This window comes from Lactuca virosa, chromosome 1, assembly GCF_052849685.1.
Source record: "Lactuca virosa cultivar CGN04683 chromosome 1, Lactuca_virosa_CGN04683_v6, whole genome shotgun sequence".
NCBI classification, from domain to species: Eukaryota; Viridiplantae; Streptophyta; class Magnoliopsida; order Asterales; family Asteraceae; genus Lactuca; species Lactuca virosa.
The window spans coordinates 73,372,469-73,379,026 of record NC_136426.1 but is presented as its reverse complement, the minus strand read 5'-3'; the positions used below and the strand labels follow the sequence as shown (position 1 = coordinate 73,379,026).

The following is a 6,558-nucleotide window of genomic DNA, read 5'->3' as shown; positions in this document are numbered from 1 at the left end:
ATAACTCGATGACATATTTAACAAAATTTGAAATTATACAAACATACTAAAATGGTGTGTATATTTATTTTAATATGTTCCGAATGAAATTATTTATTTAATTGAACAATTTTATCCGGATTATATATTTGGTTATATTTATTAAATAATATTAAACTAGAAGGTGTTTCCGTGGTAACCATGGGACGATATTTTTTTCTTTTTATTATTGGGTTTTGTTTTAATTGGACTTTGTTGATAAGTGTTTGTTGTAAAAACGGTCGGCATTTTACCCAAATCCTGAACAATATACAACAAAAGCTACAAAATATATATTAAGAAATAAAAAACAGTTACTAAAATCATTGTGAGAACACTATATAAGAGTAACTTTATGGAGTTGTTTTTTATTTTAAAAAAGATTTCAAAAAATTGATGATGTTGACTTAGAATTAAAGCAAAAAACTTGGTTGCTACTATTCAAACTTACAATTTGTTCATCATAACCACAAGATTGGCGATACATGATCACTAATACTCGGTTGTATCATACCATTTTTCACATTCCATCATAGTTTTACCTGCAAATATGCTCATCAATCATTAGCTATTCAATTTCTGTATTGGTATACATACAATACATTTAAAAAAAATTGAGATAAGGAAAGTGAATACCACAAATAGATAAAATATGTAGTACCTTCCCACACATCCATCAGAATATGTGCTCTGACACGTAGAGAAAGCACATGGTGGTGGTGGACTAAACATCTTTAGTATGTACAAATAAAAGTTGTGAGGATGAGGCTTTTCATATTCTTGAGCATTGATTCTGGTCCACTCCTCATGGTATTTTCGATCATATGGGACAACCTTCCTATCATGAAAAGGTTCCCCTGTCATATAGAAATGAAAATTCCATGATTTTTTAATATTTAAGTATCATGTACAAAGATCCATAATTATAACATTACTAAGAAAACTAGATGATATGTGATACCTTAATAGTCTTTCTTCTCAACATCAATAGTCTTTTTTCTCAGCATCCATATAAGAATCAGAGACCACCCAAAGAACGTCAGCTAGCTCTTAGAAAAGGAAAAAGAAAACATTATGAAGTTTGTCCTATATTTGACTGAAAAAAATGCAGCTAACGCCATCCACCTACCTTTGATCTTATATGAGTCCTCTTCAGACACATGGATCTAAATGTATAACAACATCAGGAGGAAATTGAATAAATCTTCATTTTTGCTTCCTCATCTCTAGAAACACATAATATAATTGATCACATAAATTATGTATATACCATATGAATATACGACGTCATATCTTAGTAAATTCTTGTGAAATTTTGTAATGAATTAATCCTATACCATCCTTTGAAACTCATAACAATATCGATACTACTGAATGAAAAGTATGACATAGGTTAACAATGGAATGAATAAAGAGCATATGTAACCCTAATAACAAAATCATCCAAGTTCCAAGGATCTTAAGGATAGAAGACCAAAAAGCCCTGATGCTTTTAAATCAACAAATAAGTACGTAGAGGTTTTTCAAAATTTGAGGTTATTATAAACATTGATTTCCTGTAACCTAAGTATGAAAACAAATTAATTAAAAACCCAAAACCCGAAAAACATACAGATAAAGTCTAAACATCAGGAGTGTATTTGGCACAAAAAACATCAAGTTTCGTGTCTAAACATCAGGTTTTGTGTGAGGTTCGGACCACTTCGTAACTTTTAACTGGCGATGGCTGCAGATTGATGGGAAGATGATGACGCGATGAAACTCCGATCGCCGTCTTGTTCTTTGGTATGCTCATGTGGTCGGGATAAGTAAAACTCTACGGCGTCTCTGCCTAGGTCGCTGGTGGTCAACACTGTCACAAACAATCACTACATCTAGAACCCTCTGATTCTCCACCAAACAAATAACATTAGGCGGAGGGTGAAATAAAAATGAAAAACAAAAGGAGGGGAAAGTGGTAGAGTAGAAAGGAAAGATGATGGGATCGGCTCTAGAAACACACTTGAAGACAATGGAACAAAGCAGGTGGCAATTACAAAGGGAATGTGTAAAGAGATGATTAGAAGAAATCGGAGGGAAGGCTACCATAAGGATCTAAATCGATTAAATGGTAGATGAAGGACCAGATTACGGAGGTGCAGAAAATATTGTGGTTGAACCGTGAAAAACGTAAAAGGTGTGGCCGAATTGTGAGAGACCCTAAAGCTACTATTCATAACTCGCATGTATATTAATATATTTATATTATTAAAAAATTATGCAAATTTGTAAAAACCTTTTAAATAAAAAAGATAAATATGAAATTTTTAAAAAAGTGAGAAAGAGACTATTTTTGGTGTAAAAGTAGAATGTAAAATAAAGTATGATTGAATATATATCATTTTAAACTCTATTTTCATTCTAAGTACAGTGAAAATAGAATGCGGTTGGAGATGGTCGTACCATAGATATACTTCAAGTTGTTGCGACATCATGAGATTAGCTATTGATTTATTTGTATGCTTTATTGATCTATTGGTATTACTTTATTGATCAATATGTAACTACTGATTGATGATCGCTCATTGGTAGCTACTGGTTTTTCAATAGATGCTGATCCTCATTAGTAGTAGATGTTGATTCTCATTAGTAGCTTTTATTCTTCTTAATATAATGAGTAGATCTTGATCCTTATTAGCAAATCAAATTTAATATTTTGGACAACGCTTTCCACTACGCTTGTATCTGAACATCTTTTTAAGTTTATAGGCGTCCCTACACCCTAGACCCTCCAATGGGAGTTGCACCTTCACCCATCATTATTTGTCTTTAAGATCAAAGTAATTTTATACGACCATACATTATGCACCTTTGCACATTTTGACTCGTATAAGACTGTTGTGTAAGATACTCGTTTGAAAATCTCATATACATTCATATAAATTTCAATCACACAAAATATATGATGCAAAATCACTAACAAATAATTTAGTTATAAATGAACTAAATAAATACAACAAATGCCGATGTTAGAATCTAAATATTATTAATAAAACTTATTTGACAATATAACTAATAATAGATAGACAAATCTTCATAAATGGTCCATGTAGTTTCCCATAATATCAAGTTTAGTCCCTACTAATTTTTAATATCAACGATGATCCATCTGGTTTGAAAATTTTTAATGGATTGTCCTTATGGCTAACACCGTACATTTTTTTATGTTAAGTATGAACATACGTGAGGTATGTGCGGGCAAAATCGTCCTTTAACAACCACATGTACCTTTCATGAAGTTTTGTCTTCAAATAACTTACCTCTCCTCCATTGGACTAGAAATATGAAAACATATAAATATCAGGGACCAAAATTGTAAATTATACTCTTCTTCCCTTTTAGCTTCTCATCGGACCATCTTCCATTCCCGTTCTTTAAATCAATACCGTGAGTGATATGGCCGGTGAAGTTGAAAACCCAAACTAATCAATCATCAAATTCCCATTTCCACCATCATAAACTCAAATCACATACTCAACTGGAATCTAATAGAAAATAGTGACAGTAGTGGTAGCAACAACCACCTATTTAGTGTCGTATGGACCGACAACATCGCTCTAAGCCATGATAAATTGGAACCCTGGTGTATCCTTTCACGTACTGATTTCTACTTCCAAAGCCTCTCCTCTATTTCTAGTTCCTAATTTGTATATATTTGTAAATTCGATTTTTTTTTATATAAAATTTTGGTAAAGAGGATTAAAAGCAAAGTAAACAAAGATGTAAGATTACTGGAGCATGATAAAGGGATGGTAGAGGAGGATCATTTAGATAATTGGTGGCGAAAAGGCTACATGCAAAGATCATCTTCCTCAACAAACACACCGATGTCATCATTAATCTAATAAGTATTATCTCTAATTCATCTCTTCATGATTACATATTACTAGTTAGCTATTACAGATGTCAATTCGATCCAAATTCTCAAATCTTCACGTGTATTTGGTTAGGTGTGTGTCAGTTAAGCAGTTATTCTTATCAGGTTATGGGCATGACAGATTTAGGTTCTTTCAATTTAGTTTTGTTTTTAATTTTGATTCTGGATTGAATTGGTTTCCTTTTGATTTTGTTTAAGTTTAATCTGATGTAGGGGTGATTGGTAGTGGTTCATGAAGGTAAAGAGTGGTGGTCGTATTTTTTTACGGTAGTGGCATTAGATGGAAATTATAGTGACGGTGGTGATTGATAGAAGAGGTGGTATTTGATGGTAGTAATGGTGGTGGTGGTGTTTGACGAGGAGGTTGGTGGTGTTTAACAAAGGTGGTGATATCAATAAGGAGAGAAGGGTGTGGGGTGGTAGGACCCACTTGTTTTATTAAATACACATGAATTATTTTTTTAAATTAATAAATAATAAAATAAAAGGTATAAAAAATTAAAACTTCATGAAATGTCCACATGGTTAATAATTGACGATTTTGCCATCAAATGCCTCACACATGTTTAGACTTAATAGAAAAAATATGACAAAGTTAGCCAACCATAATGTTGATCCATTAAAAGTTTTCAAACCATAAGGACCATCCTTGATACTAAAAATTAGTAGGTACCAAACTTGATATTTCTTGAAACCATACAGACCATTTTTGAAGATCTGTATGATATATAAGAAAAAATATTGTTTTTTTTTTCCAAAAACAAAGTTATGTTTTGTTCTATTTAAAGAAAAGGAAAAAAAAGTCTATTTATAGATGTGACGTTTGTTTTAAAAATTAAATTTAAAATTCCAAATAATAAACACTTTTTTATTATAGGTCATGAAAGTCGTCATTAAAATCTATATCTTTAATTAACAAAATGCAGAGTACTTATAAAAGACGCAATTGTGCTCAAAAGCAAAAAAAAATATGATTATGGAAAAGAATTTTCAAATATCCTTTTTTACCTCTTTTTATAAGAGAAATGAAATATTTTCTTATTTTTTCTTGATACCCATCATTCTATCATTTAAACGATTTAAATGAAAATAAATATAATAAAAACTTATTAATTTTATTAAATATGACAAATGTCAAAATTTTAAGTGTAGAAAATACCAGAAAAATATTTAATTTCGCTTTGATATAACCAAAAAGATAGAAAGTGTGTTATGGTATTAGCGTGTCAGATGTGTAGTTGGAATATAAATAAAGTTGATTTTTTTTTAATAATACTATATATATATATATATATATATATATATATATATATATATATATATATATATAACCAAGATCAGAAAATAAGAAAATTTTTGGTAATTGGTAGGAATGTCAGAAAGTTTCTATATACTTATTTTTTTAACAAACCAACAAAATGAATCATTAAATGAATAAAAAATAAGATGATTCATAAGAAAAAATTCCCAAAAAAACACATTTATGATTTATTTTTAAGTAAATCAAGAAAAAAATCACTTTTATTAAATTTTAGTGAATAACAACAAAATCATCGTAAAAATGAATCATCAAAATATTTTTTTGGAAATTTGTTTTTGTTAATCATGTTATATTTGATTCATATAGTGATTCGTTTGTTTTGTTAGTGAAAAAAATATGCAGAAAAAACTTATTATCTTCCTATCAAAAATTTTCTTCTTACCATATCCATATATATATATATATATATATATATATATATATATATATATACACACACACACACAGAGAGAGAGAGAGAGCTAGGTTCAGATGTGGATTGACATCTATTGTGCGAACGTGTGAACAATGTTATTCTGTAAGAATGACAAAGAAAATACGTTGTTTGATAATATGAATACGTTTATTCTTACATAAGTATTGTCATTATTACGTATTCTCATTAATTAAAATCGTCTATAAGGTTATTATGAATTTTTTTATTATTATTCTCATTCTGTCAGAATGTTTATTGTGTCGTATTCTGTAAGAATGAAAATGAGTGAAAAACGATGCGCGAGAACAAAAATGAATAAAAATTAGTGAGAATGCATGAAAATGACAATAGTTGTGTAAGGTTGAACGTATTCACATTACTAAACAACTTATTCTCTTAGAAATTCTCATAGTATAGCACTGTCCACACGTCCACACAATAGTTGTTAATCCACATTATAACCTAGCCCTATATATATATATATATATATATATATATATATATATATATATATATATATATATATATATATATATATATATATATATATATATATATATATATATATTCAAATGTGGTTTGTTAGAGCTTCTCATAATTCATTTGATCTATTATTTCCAGATCTAGATTGACTAAATCCAGATCAATTTACTACTTTAATATAGTAAAATAAGCATCTGGAAATAGAGATTTTATCGTTCACCATACCATATTTTCATATTTACGGTTTTTGTTTTTAAATAATTTGATCTAATAATTTTCATGATTTATAATTTTAAAATTAAATTATTTGTAGTTTATAAGTTATGATTTTGATCGCTTATTATATTTTAAAGTTATGTTTTTGATCCCTTATATAATTTTTTCTATAGGATTTTTTTTTTTTTT

The 6,558-nt window shown here is 29.0% G+C and overlaps 1 long non-coding RNA gene across 1 annotated transcript; it reads right to left on the bottom strand.

Annotated features, from left to right (window-relative positions):
- Positions 1–431: 431 nt before the first annotated feature.
- LOC145105175 (uncharacterized) lies at positions 432–1,291 on the bottom strand. The gene is made up of 4 exons (XR_013707254.1): positions 1,148–1,291; positions 980–1,067; positions 680–875; positions 432–560 (listed from the first exon to the last, which is right to left on the bottom strand). It is a non-coding gene; the product is annotated as an uncharacterized LOC145105175 (long non-coding RNA).
- Between the last annotated feature and the right edge of the window lie 5,267 nt (positions 1,292–6,558).